This window comes from Thamnophis sirtalis, unplaced genomic scaffold, assembly GCF_051295495.1.
Source record: "Thamnophis sirtalis isolate CommonGarterSnake01/CBP01778 unplaced genomic scaffold, rThaSir2_p1.2 scaffold_3, whole genome shotgun sequence".
In the NCBI taxonomy this organism is placed as follows: Eukaryota; Metazoa; Chordata; class Lepidosauria; order Squamata; family Natricidae; genus Thamnophis; species Thamnophis sirtalis.
The window spans coordinates 109,853,743-109,878,190 of NW_028261383.1; positions in this window are offsets into that span (position 1 = coordinate 109,853,743).

The window sequence follows — 24,448 nt, forward strand, 5'->3', positions numbered from 1 at the left end:
GCACTTCCCAGGCTCATTGCATTATGCAGTTCTAGGCATAGCCAAAGCTTAAGGCTGCAATTAAACCATTTATATTCTAAGGTAGCCTAAAATAAGAATTCTTACGCTTAATCTGTGTCTCTAATTACTAGTCACTTAGTTTAAATTATTTAACATGTCCTCAACAGTGATGTATGGCACATGTACATCTCTAAACAGGGCCCTAATAGAATTATCTAATTCTATTAAACTGCAAACAAGCACCCATTAAATATTTATTAGCAAGACTGCATTCACTTAAGATAGATTGGATCATCAGCAAAACACTTAGCTAACCTTTGCTTCTCTTCATTCTCACTAACAGAGGATTCAGAATGAGCTAATCAGAATTAAGTTTATTGATTAACTACCAATTATATTTACCTGGGGGGGGTGAATAAAAAAGAAACAGATTCTAAAGGTACTGACAAAGCACCCTATTGATTTTGTTAAAAACGTAAAAAAATATTCCTAGTTTAAATGAGCAAGGTTTCAACAGATCATTGTAGGTGATCATATTATATCATTGCAGATCATATTATGAGAAGACTTAGTTGTTTCTATTCCTGAGCAAAATGGAGATTAAGTTACTGTATTTTTAAAGCTGTGGCTATCAGCTATAAGGGGATTTTCAATCCATAAAAAGTTAGCAGTTATTTATTTTCTCTTTCACCATGCCACCATTATAGCACAGTTGCATAACAATTAAGCTTACAGAGCAGATAATGCAAAACTAAGACGAGATAAGATTCTTTTCTTTTTCTTAACTTTGGATCTAGACCACTATCAGACTTGGAGAGAAAGGAAAAGGGTGTACAGGTAGGCCTTGATTTATGACTACAATTGAGCCCAACATTTCTGTTGTTAAGTGAGACATTTGTTCAGTGAGTTTTGCCCCATTTTACAACTGTTAAGTGAATCACTGCAGTCGACAAGTTAGTAACCTGGTTATTAAGTGAATCTGTTATCCCCATTGACTTTGCTTGTCAGAAGATCACAAAAGGTGATCACATGACCCTGGGACACAGCAAAGGTCACAAATATGAACCAGTTACAAAGCATCTGAATTTTAATCACATGATTGTGAGGATGCTGCATAGGTTGTAAATATGAAAAATGGTCATAAATCACATTTTTCAGTGTTGTTGTAACTTTGAACAATCACTATATGAACTGTTGTAAGTTGGGAACTACCTGTATGTATGTGTCAGTGGTGGGTTCCGGGGTCCTCCACATGAACATGTGCAGTGCATGTGCACACGTGCGTAGTGCACGCATGCGTCTTGCCATGAAGTGACACCTCCACGAGCCTCCACCACGTTCCAGCTGCTCAGCGGAGCATCATGCAGGCATTGTATGCGCCATGCACATAACGCTGAAAAGTTTAAAGACAGGTAAGGAGTGCAGGCAGGTGGGCCCTCCGGAGCACCATACCAGAACGGTATCCGATGCTCCGGGCAGGCTCCGGTATGCCCGTATCGGGGCATACTGCCTGCAACCCACCACTGGTATGTGTGTGTAAAAGATCTTTGAATGTGAGATTAACAAATTGATTCTAATTATAATAATTTGGAAGTAAATGTCTCCTATTTGGTTCCTCCTTTTTTTCTTATTTTGTCTCTCCTCTTAACTTGACATATGGATCAGAGGTGGTATTCAGCAGGTTCTGACCAATTCTGGAGAACCAGTAGCGGAAATTTTGAGTTGTTCGGAGAACCGGTAAATACCACCTCTGATGGGCCCTGCCCCCATCTATTCTCTGCCTTCCAAGTCCCAGCTGATCTGGAGGGAATGGAGATTTTGCAGTAATCTTCCCCTGGAGTGTGGAGAGAATGGAGATTTTACAGCATCCTTCCCCTGCCATGCCCACCAAGCCATGCCCACAGAACAAGTAGTACTTTTTTTTTTAATCCATCACTGATATGGATGACTTGCTACAAGTCAAGTTATATACCCTTTGGTCTGTACCACCACCCCATTAAAGTCTTTATAACTCTATCATGTTTCTATCACACTTCTAGCTATTTGTGAAATAATATTCCCAATTCTCATATTCTCAAAGCATTTAAACATGAAGTATGGATATACGCTTCTTCAGCTCTTTCCTGGGTCCCAAATCTCTCCATAGAAATAATCAAAGAGTTGCTAGTTCTCTTCTGTTGCTTCTCTTGTATATCTAAACACGTAATAGGTAGCACATTCACTTCAATCACTTCAGTCACTAGTTAATGTGTATTGTTATTCCTGAATTACATATTCCAATTCCTGATATAGCATACTATGACTTTTTCTTCAATCTGGAACTGCCTCCAATCATGGCAAATAGGATAGTTTGCATTTCTGTAGCTAGCACCATTCTGGCTAATGATTGGTATAATATAGTATCAACACACTCACAAAATGCCAGTTTGGGGAAAACTGTCTGAGCACATGCATATTTGAGATCTGAGTATATCTGCTAATATAGATTAGCATCTTTTTCAAGAATGCAAAGGCTCACAGCAGTAAATGATCTTAAATAATCTGTCATATTAAAAAGGAAACAGCTCTTATACCCTCTTTTCATCTGCACTTCAATCACCTTGCGCATCCTGTAAAGCCACTAAATCCTGTCACAGTATTAAATGGGATATCAAGTACCTTGTATATTTACAGTTTCTACTTCATCAGCCAGCACATTCATGTTTCATTTAACTTTACCTGTTATTTGCATTGAAGAGGAAATGCTACTGGCATTAGTCTGCCATTACTGACTTTTCACAAGTTTTACTTTGAATCTCAAGGTTCAGTATTGATTGTCTCACATTAATGATGAGGACAGGGGTCTTCCTTCCCTGTTTCACTGCTTTTGTATTTCAAAGTGTTATCCTCTGATATTTGGAATTTCAGAGCTGCAGTTCCATCAAACTGTTGATAATATCATTTTATGGAATATAAACTTCTGCAATTCTGCATATTGGACAATGGTGTTTTCTGTGATAAATCGATGACAAAGAAAACCCACAATTTGGGCAAAATTTTTAATTTCATCTTGGAATATAGGTAAAGGTTCCTCTCGCTCATATGTGCCAGTCATTCCTGACTCTAGGGGCAGTGCTCATCTCTGTTTCAAATCTGAAGAGCCAGCACTGTCCAAAGACGTCTTCGTGGTCATGTGGCCAGCATGACTTCGTGGTCATGTGGCCAACACTTTCACCTTCCCAACAAAGGTGGTTCCTATTTTTATACTTGCATTTTCACATGCTTTTGAACTGCTAGGTTGGCAGAAGCTGGGAAAAGTAATGGGAGCTCATTCCGTTACGCTGCGCTAGAGATTTGAACCGTTGAACTGCCGACCTTTCTGATTGACAAGCTAAGCATCTTAGCCACATCTGAGCCCCCACATCCTCAACTTAGAACAGTTTATTTATTGACAATTCAAAGTTACAATCACACTGAAAAAAGTGACTTATGTCTGTTTTTCATACTTATGACCATGGCAGCTTCCCCATGATCATGTGATCAAAATTCAGATGCTGGGTAACTGACTCATATTTTTGACATATGTGGTGTCCCGGGATCATGTCATCAACTTTTGTAACCTTCTGACAAGCAATGTCAATGGAGAAACCATTTAACAACCATTTAACAAATGCAGTGATTCACTTAACAACTACTGCAAGAAAGGTCATAAAATGGAACAATACCTACCTAACAAATGTCTCAGCAACAGAAATTTTGAGCTGAATTGTTGTCATAAGTCAAGGACTATCTGTACATAGTAGGTGATTGTGTATGCTAGTCATATTTTTTAAAATTGTTTTCAAAATGCTTTAATTGGTGACTAATATATTTCTTGACTTAAACTCTTCACACCTAGCTATATTTCTGTTTTGTTTGTGTTACCTCCAAACGGATGGCCTTTGGGTCTTCATTTAAAACAAAGCAAAACTGAAACCCTCTATAAGGAAAGAAACATATTAATTATTAAGGTAGCTTCCTAGGGCACTTTTCTGGAATTTTAGCTAGTAAGTGACATTATTTGATGGTGGGGAATGTATACATTTTGGGGAAACTGTAGGTTATTAAAAACAAACAATCTTGTTTGACACTTTCCTTTCCTGTATTCCTGATTCCTCTAAAATTTAACCCAGGAGTTTCAGAATTTATAGTCAATACAAGTAATGTATTAAACAGAGCTTGTCAATTATCTCCACATGAAGTATTGATCTCCAGGGTAGAAAATCAAGGCTATGTTGGGTTTCTTTTCTTGATTAGAACATTTGGGACACATACTGAAAGCTGAGGTGATTTTTGCAGTCAGAAGTTGCTTTTGACATCTGAAAACATTACTTTGTTTGTTTGCCTTGTGTGTGCATGTGTGTGTTGGGGGAGTGAGGGTGGACAAGTCTTAAACTAAATCACTGAAAGACAGAGGAGAATAGAAGCATGTGACACTTACTCTGCATGAGTAAATTGGCTGCTGAAGGCCAGAGGCAGTAAAAATCAAGTCCAATGAGACTTTTCAGAGAACAGAGCAAGCAGAAATTGCCCTCCGGTTTTAAAAGTAGTCACTGCATTAGTTCCTCAATTTGAAGCTTCACCGTTGCTGAAAGGAAAGCAATCATAGTCAACAAGCACTGGAGAAGCTGAAATCATTTAAGAATCATGTCAACTCCAATTTGTTTTATTCAATCTCTTCTCAACACAGCCAGATGTTTCTCATTCTAAAACCCGTTAATTTCAGTGCACAAATTTAGATTCCCTGATTCTTTTCTAATTATAAGGATGTTACATAGCCCTTCATGAAGTTGTTAGGGCAATTGCCTTCAGAATGGGAAGGAAAAATTCTTCCCATACACCAGCTGGAATTTTTGGTAGGATTAAAAAACGCACTGATTTTTGGCTAAATGTAATCTGAACTCACAAACTCTGTCCTTGGTTTTTATGGGACCATTTTATTTATTGTTAAGCTTATATTTAAAATAACACATATATACATGCATATACATACATACATATGATGGTACACCTTCAGAAATGCATTTAAGTCACTAATGTAAGAGTTTACATCTATATATAAAAGTCTGTCTATAATAATAATACACATGTCCTTGCATCACTTCTGGAAAATCCAAAAGCATTTTAATCGCATAGAAGCTTTAACAAAACCGAACTGCAGAAAATCCAGTTATGTTAGAGGCAGTATTTCAATATATCACAATTAAGCTATCCAGAAACATGAGGATTAGATTAGAAAATAGAGTTCTTTGAAAAGATTTTGAAGACTCCTTAATGACATAAAATTGTGATAAGCAATAGAAGGGTCATGGGAATATATTAATAAAAGACTGACCACATGCTAATATACAGTAAGTTTCTATGAATTATACACAGATATGTTGTATAGTCTGGAAAAAATCATAAATGAATAGTACATTTCAGTCCAGGCAACTCCAGTGCAAGTTTGTCATACATATACAAAATCCAAATCTTCATGGAAAAATAGTTTTCATGTATAGCATACAATGGCCAACTTTAAAGGGACAATACTTTTACACCATCATTCTATTCAACCTAGTTTCTATTGTCCTTCTATCATATTTCTATTAAACTCAGCTGACATTCAGATTTAATTCTAGTCAACAAAAAGCCATTCACAGCTGTCTAAGTCTTGTTGCTACACTGACTCTCCTCACATAATTTTCATGACTTTCATTTTGCTTAACTTAGATACACATGGGGCAGGGGAGGGGGGAGAGGAAGAGAGAGAGAGCAGGAGAGAGATGGTAGGCTCAATCCTCAACCATTCTATTGACCAACATTCCTTTCTTTTCCAAGAAATTCCTAATGATTCAAATTCATTAAATGGATAGTATTTCAATTTCTTTATCTTAATTCATTATCTAGGTATAGTTTGTGTTTCTCAGTGTAGAATGTATAATTTTTCCTTTGGTTTACAGATTATTGCAGAATAATATTACACATCAAGAAATTGAATTGAAAGCAGCAGCTTATTTTTTATCATTGCTTCTGTATAAAAATAGCTTTGTTAATAATAATTTAAACATCCCTATTAGAATTAAAATGGTTACAAGAAAATGATAGTGAAATGTGTCTTTTAGGGGGAAAAACCAGTATAAAAATATTACAAGGCCATGGCTGAATTTTAGCAGAATTAATAACAGAAGGATACATCAGGCAATTACAGTCAAGGGTTTATCTATTTAATAAGAGTGAATTAGAGGGCAACATAAATGAGATATACCTTGGAAAAACAGATTTGACATACTGGCAATGTCAGTCAAGGCTCTCAAAAGTTTATAGTGTTATCCTGGCGACAAGAAAGGATCAAGTATTGAAATAATCTTACTTTGTTTTCTTCTTTCAGTGTGGTTATATTGCAAATAAAAAGCAATCCTAGATTTATTCTAAACAACGTTCTCTAATTTTCCATGCAGAATTCTATTCAGACCAGAAGATTGTTACCTAATGAGGTTTTCTCATAAACTGAATGGACACAGCTAATGGATCTTGCTTTTTCTATCATCTGTTCTGGAGGAAGAATAGGAGTTAGCCCAAAGTAAGAGCAGTTTAACTTAAATATTATGAAATAAATACAATTTTCTTCAGCCACTTCTTTGCCTTCTACCATTATAAAAAAAAATCTTATAGCTACCATTAATTTCTCATTATGGTAGCTTTCTATCAATCTGAGTTAAACTGTGACGTGAATCCAGGGGTGACATTCAAATGTTTTCTCTATTGATTCTCTGAGTGTGGCTTGGAGGGGGGTCCTGTGACCGAGTGGGTGCAGCCAACTTGATGTCACTCGTGTCTATGCCCACTCAGTCACATGACCCCCCCTTTAAAGCCATGCCCACAGAACCCAGTAGGAAAAAATGTGTGTATGAGCACGAGAACGGCTCATAGTGAATGCTGTGGCAGAGAAAATTTGAACTTTTCTCCCTCCTGATGCTGCTCCCTTTATGGTCCTAGCCCCCTCCCCTCTTGGGATGGAAGTACCTGCAGCAGTTCCACTGTGAATAGTGGGAGAAAAGTCTCTGGCACAGAATTCAACGTCAAATGCAGCAGACAGAAACTGAACACTTCTCCCTCCATTCACAGTGGAACTGCTTCAGTCTGGCCCTTTAAGCTAGTCCCAGGGAGCGAGGGGGCTGGGAGGGACCATAAAGATCAAGCAGATCCGCTGTGAATGGAGGGAGAAACGTTCGGATTGGGTGGGTGGGTTGAGCAGCCAGAAGAGGTGAGTGGCAACCGGGTGACTGAGCGGGAGACTGGGCAGTGTGGGCAGGGCTAAACAGGGGTGATTTTTACTGGTTCAGCGAACTGATTCAAATTGTCCCTACTGATTTGACTGAGCTGGTCCAATCCAGTCCAATCATCCCTGCATGAATCTAAATTTATGCTCAGAGTATAATTTCCTACATCTGCAGCCTTGAACAAGTTTGACTGTTGATCCAGCAGTTGCTTGTTACTCACTCACTTAGATTATGATGTTACGGATAAATCTCCATGCCTAACTTCTAATTATATATATTATTATTGTTGGAGCAAACTGACAAGGCTTTGCTCTTGGTACCTTCAGGTTAAAAAGGCAGTGATTTTGAACAAGGCTTTCTTGGTTTGACTTCCATATTGTGGCAATTCATCTTTTGACGTTTCTCCAGGCAAATGCTTGTTTTTAATGTGCATGGTGAAGCAGGACTACTACATAAGTACCCTTTCTCTGGTAGCATTCATAAGACCATCCTGCTTAAGTGCACGCTAAGCGCCTCTGGTCTTTCTTTCAACCAAGGATTCACTATTTAGGGAGCAAGTGTCACCCTAAGTTATTTAAACAATACTTATCTACTCTTCTGCAATGCTGCACCAATTTCATTGTTATCCTTGCCCTTCAGGAATTATTTGTCCATTGGGGAGAATGCAATTTAAACAAAAAAAGTTTAAACTCCCAAATCCTCAATAATAATCATCTTTTCCCTACAGCCTTTTTAAACCAACTTTTGTTGCTTTTATTTTCAAATGTGCTCATTCAATAAATTACCAGGCATTTAAACTTACCGTTGCCATATGAAAAGAAAGATATTCATAGTTAACTACTACTTCCTCCTGAATATTCACCAAGCCAGCATTTCCTCTTGGGGAAACTCTGCATGAAAAGGCTGCTGCTTTTGTGTATCAAGCCAGAAAGCACCTGCTGTGCTGCTCGAAGCATGAGTCCTGACACCAGAGTTGTTTCCATGCATAGTCAATAGGTGATCAGGGCAGCAGTTCACTTGCAGGAGAAAAGATGTGGTGGCAGAGGGTCTCAGAGTGGCAGGCGGCTTTCTCCTTCATCCTCACATCAGAGTCAAAAAAACAACCAGCACATCCTGAATGTGGGGTTTTATTTATTATTGTGGACTTTTTTTTTCTACCCACCTTTATTACTGTTCTGAATAACTCAAAATGACAAACACAGTTAGTATTCCTTCCTTCTCCTGATTTTGGATTCTTCCTTTAAAATTAAGCAATCCATACAACATCTTAGTAAGGAATTATAAACTTTTGTCTGTTGATTGAGTCTTATCATGCCTAACCATCAGCATATTGAGAAAACATCAGAAGGAAGGACTATTGTGTGTGTTTACCATCTTGAGTTATTTATAAAAATAATAAATGAAAGATTATGTATATGTATATGTATATGATGTATATGTATATAATCTTTCATTTATTATTTGTGTGTGTGTGTTTTCGTAGATTTTCACTGGGATACGTATGCTGGTCTTGTTGTATTCAGGTCTTTTCCCATGTAAGATTGAGATTGCCTTGGCAACATTTCAGCGAGGTCTCACTTGCCATCTTCAGAATGGGTTTGGGGCTTAAAGTGTGATCGGAGCTGCCGTCTTTCTATAAATCTTGGTGGGGGTGTGTGGAGTGCTGGCTTTGTTTCAGTAAGTGGAATGATTGGTTGTGTGGTTGTATCATGATTGGTAGATTGGTGGTGATTGGTGCTGGCTGTGTGTCCATTGTTGTTTCATGTTGTAAACACACACACACCTAACCCTAACTCAAGGTGGCAAATGTACCTCATGCTCCTTTCTCCTCCTATTTTCCCCACAACAACAACCTTGTGAGAGTTAGTTGGGCTAAAAAAAGGGACGAGTCAAAACTCACCCAACTGGCTTCCATGTCTAAGGTGGGACTCACAGAACTCTGGTTTCTACTATTTTCTTTTAACTACTAAACCAAACTAGACCAAATAATGTGGAGTTAGAGCCATGGTGGTGCAGTGGTTTGAGTGCAGTACTGCATCTACAGTACTGCAGACTACTTCTGCTGCCTGCTGGCTGTCTGCAATTTGGCAGTTCAAATTTCACCAGGCTCAAGGTCAACTCAGCCTTCCATCCTTCTGAGGTGGGTAAAATAAGGACCCAAATTGTTATGCTGACTCTGTAAACCACATAGAGAAGGCTGTACAGCACTGTAAAGCAGTATATAAGTCTCAGTGCTATTGCTATTGCTATTTCTTCTAAATAAAAATAATGTTTCAGCCACTAAATAAATGTACAGTGTATTGATTTGGTTTATTTAATTTTTAAGGAAGAAAAAATGGTGTGACCATTTGAGGAAGATGGTGTAGAAATTCAAATACATACATTTCTTAACTTACTGCAAAAAAAGCTCACCAGCAATGTTGATGGAACTTCAATTTTAACACCTCTATTAGTTGGATTGGATCTGCAAAACCGAAGTCCGGCTAAGGGTTTTTAAATATGGTTTCCCAGCACTCTGAGAAATGAGTACAGCAAGTGAAAGAGTGATGGAATTTCATTGTAGCAACACCTCTGTTTTGTGACAAGCTTGAAAAGAAAAAAGTTGTAGCACTTAACTACAATCTATTTTGGCAGGGGGCCTTAATCATTTTCATTTAGTGATCCAATCCTAAGAACATTATAATACATTAGTCAATTAAAACATGTTGCAGGTTGAATCTTTACCAAAATTGCTACATTCCTTACAATGTTTTGTATATATGTTATGGATGTAGTACACAAGACAAAGTTTAAAGCCTCACTGCTATGCATAAATTAGAAAGGGGAAAATTAATGAACCCAAACACTAGGTCATAGGCATGGGGGAGGGGAGAAGAGATACTCTCTAAAATATTAATTGAAATATAGAATCAGGAAATATTTGTCATTAGTAAATAGTAGGAAGGCAGTAAAGAGATAAGAGTTGTCTCTATGGAGAGATTTCAGGATATTCTAAATTGTGTGTGAGAGAGAGAATGGGGGAGGGAGAAAGAATGAGAATGAATTATGATTTTGTGAATGGCATCCATGATACATACAAAGAGTCTGGATGTATGTAGTGATGGTCCAGGATGTGATTAAAATTTTTATATGGTTTATATTAATTCTGATACCTTCTCTCCTCATGGACTCTAATTGATTTAATATAACTGAGAAGTGTCTTGAAATGATTTTAAGATTCATGCTATTATGCAATTGATTGCATGTGTATGGTGAAAGTATAAAAGAAGATTAGCTCATAAAGTGCCACTTTGGCTATCATGAACCACTATATAGAACAGAGATGATTTTAAATGAAAATGAATGACATATCGAGACTTACTGATATTTGAAAAAGAGGAGTTTAAGATAAAGTCAAGAGAACAATTAGTAAATGTGATTAGTTTAATTATTATATAATTTTTGAAAGATTTAAATTTGTTTTTAAAAGTTGTTTTTTTCACAAGAACTGAATCTGAACTGGACATTCATTTATGTTCTGGACATCATCACTTGATTTCTAAAGTATATAAAATGTTAGTCAAGAAGAATCTAGAAGCTGAATATGTGTATGGTAAAATGGCAAAAAATGGGTATAATATAATGCTAGATAAATGGGAGAATGTATGGACAAATGAACTAAAATTTACATTAAATTGTACATAGTTTGTAAGAAAACTTTTATAAAATGATGTATGATTGGTACTTGACCCCAGATAGACTAATGAAAATGTATAAAGGAATTTCTAATGTGCTGGAAACGGAGTCAAAAGTTTTATCACAAAAATAAAATATAAAATAGTAAAATAAACAAAAAAATGAAACAAAAGCATACTTTCAACCCTAACAACAAAAAAGAAAAAAGCAGTGTACAAAAAAAAAGAGGAAAAAGTGATCAATTAACATTTAACATATGGGATCTATCATGGTTGGATGCTAAAAGAAAAGAAAAAGCAGTAAATTTTCCTCCCCTTTTACGAATATACTGGAAACCATTTTTGGACTTTCTACATGCTAAATATAATAACAGATGGTTAACAGAGGGATTTAAAGATTAGTGTAATGTTTAGCTTAACCTGTTGACTGCTTTTTCTTCTTTTACACACACAGATATATTTTTATGGTAAAACAATAAATAATATTTTAAAAAGTTTAATTGGCTGCTCATCTGGGAAACAAAATAATATACTTACCAAAAAAGCAATATGTGAACTGACATCATCATGGTTGGGTATCATGGACCTGATTCCCCAACATGATTCTTTCAAATATGAAAGAACACTATTACAGTGTTTGTGGAAACCAGTTGCAGGCAAAAGCAACAAGGTCTTCCATAAGTAACAAAATTGGTATTTTGACTTGTGGATGGATGATTAAGCTAATGTCTGTTGTGCCAGAGGTTTATCTATAAACACTGCAGCAAGACTTTAGATTTTTATCGCAATAAATGGTTAGTTGCAATCAAACTCTGCTCAGATGAAAAACTTGGCCCATAGTTGTAATTACTACTCTCTTGGCAAAACAAAGGGTAATTACAACGTGCAAGAAGTGTGCTTGCAACTATGAAGCACTTGATTATAGAGTGAAGAGACAATCAGCATGCAACAAATTTTGCCTGCATTGGTCTAAGAAGATATCATTGGAGATTATACTTTGGTGTGGATTTAATAGGCCAAATTAAGTCAAAGACAATTTCTTGTTTCAATCCATATAATGTGTATGTGTGTGTCTTTGTGTGTGTATACACATACATATTCATATTCATTCTTCACTTGTTCCCTTTGAGACATGAACAAAGACTAGAAATACACTGTAATAATTTGGTAAAGTGGGTTTCTTTGGTTTTTCAATTTCCCTATTTGCTTTCACGATAAGTCAGCCTAGTCATATCCAACTTTGAAAGAATACAATATTTAAAGAAGCTGTTTACAATACTAAAATGTCTTCTGTAAAAAAATGGGGGGAGACTAAATGCAGTAAAATTATTTTTCATAGCCTAACATATTGTTGGTTTGTACATGAAAAAGAATTATACTTTATATATCCCAAAACATAAAATACACTTTTTAAATTATATGTCTAATTTTATTGTTCATTCTTGTCATTTCTTTTTTTCCCCTTCATAATATATTTTACCCCAATAACTGTGGATTAAGAAAGACAGAATATCTTAGATCTCAGGGGAATCACAAAGGGAAAATTGGGGACAAGGCTAATGCAAGGTGCCACTTATGCAAATTAAGCAATTCATCAATCGTGTATCTGATAAAACTTGTACAATTTGCCTCCTGTGTAAGGAAATAAAATTGATTAATAACTTAATGTAATGAAGGTGAACCAAAATGTTAACAAAAACATTCTTAAGTGTTGAAAAATTCTATTCAAATGTTAAGGGAGATTTGTCTCAGCACCAGAGTAACAGTAAACTGGCTGCAGTTCAGTAAACAAAGAATGATAAATTGTGGCTGCAAAAGAAAACAATGGCTAAAGATGATGGAATATAAAGGAATTTAGAGATGACCTTAGTATGAAAGAATGGTTAGGGAGCGATTTGGGGATGTGATTGCCTAATCCAGAGGTTGAAGAAAGTATGAGAAAGAAACTCAACATAACTTAGCTTTTATTAGCATAAACGACAAAAAACCTGGACAAGCTTTCAAGATTTTGCTATCCCAACCTGCTCTACAGCAATATAGAAGATTTCCTGGAATCTCTGTGGTATCTTGTTAGTTCACTTGGCCTATTTCCAAGGGATGATAGGGAGTGCAGAAGAAAGCATTTGGGGGGAACTAATATTATGAGGAGAAATATATGATGCTTAGTTTGACATAATTCATTTCAATGAATAAAAGAAACTTTAGGTAGTTAAATAAATAATTGCTTTGTTTTGGGGAATTCATTTGTTGGGCTTTAATGAAAACTATGAAGTTACAAAGATAGACTTTTTTTGTACAAATGTCCATACTCAAAATATAGAAAATTAGACCCAGAAAAAACAGAAATCAGAACCAAAGCAAACATCTGGAACTGTTTCTCCATAACCATGAGCAGGCTACTTCAAATAATTAATAGAATTTGTTACATGCTATAGTAGATGGTCAGAGAAGGGCCTTAAAAGGATCTTAGTCTTCCTGCCCACATCCTTCAGCCCTAACTTGGCATCACTTTTACAGGCTACATCGTACTTTCGTTATTCAGTGAGGTAGAATTCTGTTTAAGCTCTTTATTGGGCTTTGTTCTTGTTCAGCTGGTGGGAAAATGAATAAACTAATCCCTACCAGCTGTCAGCATTTGGGGAGACTGCATGACTGAAGGTTGGCTTCAAACTCATCTGTGAGATATGCGGCAAGTAGAAATAGAGGGGAAACTATGCCATTGGTGTCCAATTGATAACACTCCTAGGAATAAATGAAAATGAAAATTATAGGCAGCTGAGATTACTAGAAACCAATAGAGTTTCTAAAGACCTTTAATAAACATACTGCTATTAGGCAAAACAAATATTTCATTTTGTAAAAAGGCAAAGGCAAAAGTACTATACAGAGTAGTTTCCTAGCAGGAGAAATATCTGTAAATGACTATTGGATTCAACATATATGTGGTTGGCTCTCCATCCTGCTTGCTAAAGTACTTCCTATACTATTAGCCTTAGCAAGTTCATGAGATTCTCTTAACATTCCGTTCTATCAGGAAATTAGGCAGACGGTTCTAAAATTGTTTCTTATATAGATCCTATGATAAAGGCATGCTGCTGCATGGCCAAGATATAGCATAGAGCAAAGCATAATGGACATTTTGAAAAGATTCCTACTTTTTTCTAACAGCATTATTTTTATTAGTACATTGCAATTATGTACCACCTTTCCTCTGAAACCCCTCTCCTAGAAGAATGAAATATTTTGAGAAATATTAAAAAGGCAGAATATTATATTTCCCTGGATGAGAAATGGAGAAACATGATCTTGGAAAGCAGCCCCTACCTTTCTTAATAACACTCAGTAGATTCCAGCTCTTAAGAGATAAAGGGATAGCTACCTCCATTCATAAGCAAATTCCCTGCAGCAAGGTCTGAACAAAGGTAGGATTAGCCCTCAGACACAGTTGTCCCACAAGCCCTTTCATTGCATCAGCAGACCAAACTTCAACCAAGCTTGGCTCAGACAACCTACAGAGCCAGCTAGAACCCCTACAACAGCCAACAGAATACATGTTCTTTAACAGAAGCTCAAGTTCAAAGCCCAAGAGAAGGTATAAAAATCCCACCCTCAACTCCATGTGGTCAGCTGCCCAGGAATATCCATGTGGTTCTGCTTCACCATTAAATCATCTTTCTAATCAGCCTACATCCTCCATTTTACCTCCAGTGCCTTTCTCCTGGCTTGGAACTGAACCAGTTGGATATGAACCAGATGGATATTTCTTCCAACACTACTATGTGACATAATTTACAACTCTTGTAGCATAGAATGGATTGATAGTGATAGCAATAGCAGTAGACTTATATACCGCTTCATAGGGCTTTCAGCCCTCTCTAAGCAGTTTACAGAGAGTCAGCATATTGCCCCCAACAATCTGGGTCCTCATTTTACCCACCTCGGAAGGATGGAAGGCTGAGTCAACCCTGAGCCGGTGAGATTTGAACCGCTGAACTGCTGATCTAGCAGTAGCCTGCAGTGCTGCATTTAACCACTGCGCCACCTCGGCTCTTGGGTTAAAGTGATCTGGTGAGATCCTTGGCCTAGAAGAAATTTAATGAGAATGTTACTGGTCTCACGTCCAACATCTTAAATACTGAAAATGGCTAAGAATGGCACAGTTATCATATTTTTCAGTGACTTGTTCATGTTTCTAGCTGCATCAATTACAAGGAGGCAAGCTACCTATATAAACAAATTCCTATATAATACCTGGATATTAAAAAGGTTTTTTTTTCTATTTTGCCATTGGAAGATTGAACTCCATTCTTCACCTGAACAATGAAATAGGGAGAATGAGTAGCAAGACATGTTGCTTCATTCTGTTGTCTTAGGAGGCACTCTGGGATATTATAGTTGTTCCTCTTATGTTGCTGGGAATTTCCATTTCAAGAGATTCGGACATGAAAAATGTAATAGACCTGTCACTTTAGGTGTTGAATGGAGAAAACTAAAGTCCAGGAAAATCAAACACAGAGGACCAATCAGGAGGGTTTCTACTTGAGGAGGGCATTCTCTATTTTGCTTTTATCTTGGTTGCATTTAATTTAATCCCCCCAAAAGCTGTCTGAAAGCCTGCAGAAACAGGCCTGGAATTAGTAATTTGGACAGAGAACAGCAACTTTATCTTCAGCACCTGGGCAGACTATGGAAGGAGAAGCAGGTGACCACTTCTTTCCTCTGAGAGATTCAGCTGTTTTTCTCTTGAGTAAAGCGGCTAACGGTCTCATACCATTTAAACTCTCTCTGAAAATAAACTCTTGTTTTTGGAACGAGAGATGAGCTATCCTCTCTAGTTCCAAAAATATGCTTGTTTGCTCTTGGCACCATTACAATGACCTAAACGTGGATGTGTGTTTATAATCTGTTGCAGGTAGAGGCAGTTTAAATAAATCTGACTATAAAACAATGTGACTGATATTCCCCTTCACGCATTATTCAGATAGCCATTATGTTTTTGTTTGTTTCTGTCATGATGGGCAGCATGCACAGGAAACTAGTGTCACATGCAATTAGTGTTATCTCCAATTCTAATTAATAACATCAGACACTGTCTTCTACCTCCCATCTTACAAGCCTGATCATTTACTTTAGATAATAATTCTGACTCTAAACAACTAATGCTCAATCCTTGCAATAAAGCTGTTGTAAGAGCACAATTTTCTGTATTTTGTTTAAAACTACAGATGCCTTTGTACAAGTTAGCTTAAGGGAATCCACTTCTGCTAATACTGATGCATAGGACACATGAGCTGGAATATGAAATATTGTTTACCAGAAGCATCCCCTTTCTTTCCTGTGCTTTTTTATATCGATTTTAATATCCACTTGTATGTTGATAGACAATTACTGTTGTAAATATAGTTTTAGCAACAGCTTGTCTGAAACAGGAGGATAAGGCAACATAGATATACTCACCAGCTTTGTAAATATTGTCCAGTACATCCACTTCCAACCAAAAAAAGTATATTGTATCCTTAGGTCACATTGACTGGTGGTATCATCTCTCACCAATGCAAAAATTAGCGTTTTGGAATGATTCAGAAGGAAGGTGGCATTGACATTCCCAACTTCAAGTTGGAGTGTGTTTATCTTGTACTGTGCTAGGAAGTCAATGCCCTCTTTTCTTTCTTCTTCTCTTTCCCCTTGTATCACACACACACACACACCCTTTTTCCCATTCTGTTTCCCTCCCTTAATTTCCTATTTTCTTTTTTGTATTTTATATAATAAAATAAAAAATGATAACGTGGAAAAAAATGACATCTCCTAAGATTTGGCACCGTAGGTCAATATCTACTCAGCCTTAGCCCAAAATCAACTTTGAATGATGAGCTGAGCTATGCTCTTCCACCCTGCACTGCAAATGCCAATCATTTCCAATGTTTAAATCTAACCTGAAATTCTACACAGACACTGTATTTAATATTACCATCTACAGATTAAAGATGCATTCAGCATAGTATAGTCCTGCTGCTTGTGAAGCTCAGAGGCATAGATAGCAAGTCAACCAATCATTGATATGGTCCATTCAATCTAATCAATAGCTGAATTAAATGAATGTAAGCCAAACAGTGCTCACATTCCCCTTTTCAAACTTGTAAGGCATTAAGTTCATGACCCTTCCTAATTTTTGGTGGAGTAACAAGTCAACCATCAACCTTCCTTCATACAAAAAATAAAAAAAGCATTTTATTTAATTACTTGTTATTAATTAATTGTTATTAATTGTTGTTAATGCTAGCTTTTCTTCAGGTTGCCTTATAAAATCAGAATGAATAGAAGAGAGAAGCAAGGCATCCTCGCTTAATATTGCTATTTGCGATCAGAAACTTTGCCACTAAGCAATATTGTCATCAGTCAAAAAACAATTTGATCACACTGCTTAGCAACAGCAGTTCTGGCAGTCCTCGTTGCCATCGTTAAATGAGGACCATATGGGTCACTGAGTGAGACCTCACATGATTACAATTTGCAATTTTGTGCTAGTTTCCCCATGATTTTGATTGTTAGAAGTTCGCAGGGAAGTTGCAAATCACAATCAACTAACCATGAAATGCTGTGATAGTTGACAATTAAACTGACAAAATAAACAAATAAGACCTTAAAATAATTTAAAATTGATACATTTCAAAACATAATAGTTTATCCAATAAAACAAAAGACCTGGGGATACAAGCATTATTTTCCTACACATAAAAATAAATCTTGCTTCAGTTCCAGTGACAGCTTTACTTCCGATTCAGGCACCCATCTTCTGATGTTCTCTCCTTTCATGATACACCAAAACAAATAGAATAGAATAAAAAGAGTTGGAAGGGACCTTGGAGGTCTTCTAGTCCAACCCCCTGCTTAAGCAGGAAACCCTATCATAGTTATCTAATCTCTTCTTTAAAACTTCCATTTTTAGAGCATTCACAACTGGAGGCAAGTTATTCCACTGATTAATTGTTCTGTCAGGAATTTTCTCCTTAATTCTAGGTTGCTTCTTTCCTTGATTAGTTTCCACCCATTGCTCCTTGTTCTGCCCTCAGGTGCTTTGGAGAATATTAGGTGCTTTGGAGAATAAATGTTTCTTCTTGGCTTCATAGTAACTAGAGAAATGTGATATGAGAATTTCAGCATAGATTTCTTCCTACATCTCAGGCATTTATATTATTTTCAAAGTCTTTTCTCTGACATTTTCAAGAACTAGAGGAATCATTGCTTAATGTCCTGGAGTTCTTCACTCCTTTCTGAATGTAAGAGAAAATCCATCCCCTTCCCCCATGTTCATAGATTAGCTTTTATTTCCATATATCACTAGGCCTAGGGTACGGTAGAGCACATTTATGTCTTGGGGACAGTCAAGGACTGGAAGAGAAGGAGCAGAAAAAAGCTGTTGAGAGTGTGGAAAATGTTTACGAATGAAAGAATAGTTTTATGAACTTAATTGAGGATGGGCTGTCATTTTAAGTGTAATAATCTTTAAAATGTTGGCCAGTTATTTCAGTGCAGATCAAGATAAACATTGCAGAATTCTATAATAATGGACTTTATTTTCCATACCTCTGCCCTATTGTCCATTCCCTAACTAACTCTCTCTCTCTCTCTCTACACACACACACACACAAACACACACACACACAAACACACACACACACAAATACACATAGAATAATTCATCTACGGGGCAAAATAGGTTTAGGTTTAGGTTTAGGTTTATTAAACTTGTATGCCGCCCTATTCCCGGAGGGACTCAGGGCAGCTAACAAACCAGAAGGGAATGGGAACAATACAGAAAAAAACAAAAAGACAGAGAACAAAATACAGAAGACAATTTAAAACTCTCAATAGCCACAACAATTCGAGTGGGGATGGGAACTCATCAGCCCCAGGCCTGCCAGAACAGCCAGGTCTTGACGGCTTTGCGGAAGGCCTGAAGGGTGGTGAGGGTCTGAATCTCCATGGGGAGATCATTTCAGAGGGCTGGAGCAGCCACAGAGAAGGCCCTCTTCTGGGTGGTCAACAGTCGACACTGGCTGGCGGATGGAATTCGGAGGAGGCCTAGTCTGTGGGATCTAATAGGTCTTTGGGAGGTGATTGGCAGGAAGCGGTCTCTCAAGTACCCAGGTCCAATACCATGTAGGGCTTTATAAGTAACAACTAGCACCTTGAAGCATGTCCGGAGACCAATAGGCAGCCAGTGTAGCTCGCGGAGGATAGGTGTGATGTGGGTGTACCGAGGTGCACCCACAATCGCTCGTGCGGCTGCATTCTGGACAAGCTGAAGTCTCCGAATGCTCTTCAAGGGCTGCCCCATGTAGAGCGCATTACAGTAGTCCAGTCTTGAGGTCACAAGGGCGTGAGTGACTGTTGTGAGAGCCTCCCAGTTCAGGTAGGGATGCAATTGGTGCACCAGGCGAACCTGGGCAAATGCCCCCCTGGTCACAGCCGACAAATGATGTTCTAAAGTCAGCCGTGGATCCAGGAGGACTCCCAAATTGCGAACCCTGTCTGAGGGGCGTATAATTTCACCCCCCAGCCTGAGAATTGGAATACATGGCCAATTATTGGGAGGGAAAAACACAAGCCACTCGGTCTTGTCAGGATTGAGTGCAAGTTGTTTACCCCCATCCAGACCCTAACAGCCTCCAGGCACTGACACATCACGTCAACCGCTTCACTGAGTTGGCACGGGGCGGACAGATACAACTGTGTATCGTCCGCGTACTGGTGATATTTTATCCCGTGCCGCCAAATGATCTCACTCAGCAGCTTCATGTAGATGTTAAACAGGAAGGGGGACAGGACCGAACCCTGCGGCACCCATACTTAAGGGGCCTAGGGGTCGACCTCTGCCCTCTAACCAACACCGACTGCGACCTGTCCGAGAGGTAGGAGGAGAACCACCGAAGAACGGTGCCTCCCACTCCCATCTCTTGCAACCGTCACAGAAGGATACCATGGTTGATGGTATCGAAGGCCGCTGAGAGGTCAAGAAGCACTAGGACGGAGGCATGACCCCCGTCCCTGGCTCTCCAGAGATCATCGGTCAGTGCAACCAAAGCAGTTTCAGTGCTGTAGCCAGGCCTGAATCCAGACTGAAAGGAGTCTAGATAATCAGTTTCATCCAAGGACTGCCAGAGCTGAGAGGCCACCACTTTCTCAACAACCTTCCCAACAGAGGGGAGGTTGGAGACTGGATGATAGTTATTTAGGATGGCTGGATCCAAAAACAGCTTCTTCAGGAGGGGTATCACCACCGCCGCCTTTAGGGGGGAGAAAGAACCCCTCCCGAAGGGAGGCGGTAACTATCGCCTGGATCCAGCCCCGTGTCACCTCCCTGCTGTTTGCGACCAGCCAGGAGGGGCAAGAGTCCAGCACACATGTGGAGGCACTCACTGCTCCCATGGCCTTGTCCACTTCCTCAGGAGTAACAAGTTGAAAATCAATCCATAGATGCTGCTCAAGACCATCCCCTGGTACCTCGGCTGGCTCTGAGCAATTGGAGTCCAGGTCTGTCCGAAGCCGAGCAACTTTATCCACGAGAAATTGGACAAACTCCTCAGCTCTACCTTGTAAAGGGTTGCCCGCATCCCTCCCTTTCAGGAGGGAGCGGGTTATTCTGAACAAGGCGGCTGGGCGCGACTCAGCGGATGCAATCAGAGCGGCAAAATATGCGTTCTTTGAAGTCCGAATTGCCAGAAGGTAGGCTCTGATGCAAGCTTTCAACAGTGCTCGGTCTGACTCGGACTTACTGGACCTCCAGCAGCGCTCTAGGCATCTCTTTTGGCGTTTCATCTCCCGGAGTTCCTCAGTAAACCAAGGAGCCCTCCTGGATCCACTGCCTCGGATAGGCCGTAAAGGTGCAATCCAGTTAAGAGCCTCTGCCGCCGCTGAGTTCCAAGCAACGACCAAGGCCTCCACCGGACTGTGGACGAGAGTATCAGGTATAACACCAAGCGCCGTCTGAAAGCCCGGAGGGTCCATAAGGCGCCTGGGGTGGAACCACCTAATCAGTTCAAAATATTGACTATTGGTTCAAAATATTGACTACAAAATATTGACTATAAACTCAGAAACAGGGAAAGCATTCATTTGTCAGATCACATATGAATGCAATGTACAAAATGTTTAGCTGTTTGTAAGGGGTATGTCTCATAATATTAAATGGAAACTTTGATCCCAATTTATCATATACATTTTGAAAAAACAAAACAGAAATGAATATCATTTTGACATCTTGTGCTTGCCACTGTTTGTAGTCTGGAGGACATTCACTTTCTGTTTCCCTATATTGCTTATCTCTAGATTAACTATTTCGTCTTGATCTTTTTTTCCCCTTCTTCAAAATGTGAGATCAATTTTAGCAACAAGTTACAAACCTGATGTGATTATAACTCAAAACTTGTCAGGAGTTTTCTATTATCAGCTGTACACAAGGTATTTGAGCTGCCTAATACTGTATCTGAAGTAAAATTTCATGCACAGAAAACCAGGCTGAGATTCTTGGACTTTGTTATGATTGAATCTGTATGGTTTTAATTTCCTTTGTATGGTTGGAGAGGAATCCTTTTAAAATCAGCACCTACAAAGGAAAATGTTCTTTTTCAAAATATATAAAGCTTATAAAAGGGTTTGCTGTTATGATATATTCGGTTACTAAAACTGAAATGGCCACCTGGCATGGACAGATAAAAATGCAGAAGTGATTTTCAAAAGGTCAGCTATTTTTGATGCTATCATATTTTTAGAAGTCATAACAGTGAATCTAATTCACTAGGAACAAACATACTTGATATATCTGCTATGATTAGCAATATTGTAATATTCACACATACAAAAAATAATTAAGTCAAAATTCAAGTGAGATGGACAATTTCCACATGATGAAGCAAAAGAAAGAAAAAAGAAAATGAATTATTGCAGGCTAAATGCAATTATTTTTGGATGACAGATGCAGAAATTATATGTTAACAACTGTCAAAATGATAGAGTGAAAAGATTTATTTTTCTGTTGGAAAAAAATCTGGTTATAATTTATATAAAAGTCTTAGCATCATTTCTATTGGACAAAAAGTGAATAGCACAGTATACAAATAGTTAAATATGGTTATCTCCTTATCAGTTTTAGTTGTGTGCTGAATTAATGATGCAGTGTTTCCAGAATACAGTGCTGAAGTACAGACCATTGGAGTTTTCATCAGTCATCATATTTACAATATATATTATTTTGCAGAGAGAGGACTAATGCAAGACTAAATAAAAAAGATTTATGTTCATCACAACTAACTATAACAGAGATCTAGTAATCATTGTAATATTTCATGGAGAATCTATGTTTCCATATGAAGGAAGAGAGGTAAGGCTACTGTAAAGACATGCATAGTAAGCTACCGTGATCTCAGTAGCTGGTTATCTTGGATACCTACAAGTTCACTTAATTAGCAGAACCAGATGTGGGAAAAGAGGAAAGGTTATGTACAGACATGCGCATTACAGCCATGATCTCAAGTAGCCGTTTATCTTTTAGCCCATGATCTCACCGAGCAGAGATAGGCCGTATTAGGGAGTTAGGCAAGATTCAACCTTGGCTGGGATAGCCTTCTGGAGTCACAATGGAAAAATGACGGAGTAAACAAAAAAACAATACTGTTGTTTTCTGTGCTTTGCTTGTTAAAACTGTATAAAAGCCAAATAAACTCTGCGTAAGGGAGACAGACATTTTGAACACCACTGCTTGATGGATTTCTGAAAATCTACACCATATACTAACATTGTTTGAGCATTCATAGTTTGGCTTACTAAACTATAATATGTACAGGCTCAGGGAAAATATGCCACCTGTGGATAAGCCAACCTTCAAATTTTTTGTATGTTTTAATTTGCACAATTGGCTTATCTATGGATGGCACATTTTTCATGGTATTTTGATTAAAAATTTGATGGTCTGCTTATCCGTGGATGAGTTTATCCATGAGTGTATATGGGATATAAGGGTACTTTTAAAAAGCTGAGAGAAAAATCTATCTTATATATTCACAGATAAGCCCATTCGTAGATAAGTCGAACCCAATTTTGGGGGTATATTTTGGCAGCTAAAATTCTCGACTTATCTACAAGTATATACGGTATCTGTAATACTCAAAATAGTATTTGGATTAAGATCTCTCTGAAACAGAACAACTGGAACCAATAACACCATGTTTTTCAGTTAGGGAGAGATTGCACTACTAAATTCTTCTGATACATAAAATTACAAAACCCCACATCATTGTTAACTGGGGGATCTTATACAATTTCATAGACACTAATGTTAATACGGTGGATGAACTGCTGATAAACTTAAGTTTAAAGGAACTTGATCATGAACCTCCAAGTGTCTTGCCAATTTGCTTCTGATTAAAAATTATCATACCGTATCTTCTATGAAAAAATATAAATAACATATTATCAATATGTAAAACATGCCTGGATTAGACAACTCGAATGATGTTTTCAATCTAAATGTACATTGGCATCTATTGAATGCTACTTCCACAAAAACTGGCTATGCTTGAAAGGAGTTATGACTACTGTGATTTGAGTAGCATTCTGTTGGAAGAAAGAGGTTGACAAACTGTGGATCAGTTTGCTGAAGAAATGATTCATGCTACCAACCCCATAGAGTTTCAGCAGTAGCAAGAGTCTTTTTTAATCATAACAAGAAATTTCAGAAGTTATACCTTCCAATCTATCATTTAAAATTCTATGACTGCTTTTCTAATATTGAAATGTAATTTGCTAAGATGTACCAACCCCTTGGCAGAATTAGTAGAAATGTGACTAAGAAAAAGTACTATTGAGCAACTTAAAGGATTGGTGATGAAAAAGAAGTTTTTAATTGCTGGGTCACTAGTTCAAACGCAGGCCAAATGGATTATATCAACTCAGTGGAATAGCCACTAATAATCTGAAGTTAGTAAAGTGTCCAATTATAGGCCAATATTTGAAAATACCAACTGAAGTATTTAATAGAGACGTATGGCAAGAATATATTACTTACAAAGGTCTAATTCTTACATAGTTCATATATAATATGATGTTCATGTACTTTGGTGATATATAATTACATTGTTTACATTCATTTAAAGGGTTTCATAGCTTCCATCTAGATTGTAGTTATATAATGTGTTTCATATCAAGATAATCATGGACAGAATTAAGACTGTAGAAAGGGGCCACAGAACTAAGAAATGAGCACATTAAAGCACATTAAAGGCATTCAATTTTCCTGAGATTAATGAAGGTCATTGTTTCAAAAAATATATATAAATGGACAAAAATAACCAAACTGTGTTTTTACAGTGTGCTGTTTGTGTAGAATTATGCTTTGTTCTTTAAACACAGAGAAAAAAAAGAAAAAAAGCATTTTGGCCTTCGACCATGCAAATTCCAAATGAGACAAATGATAGATGATAGACAGCTAGACAG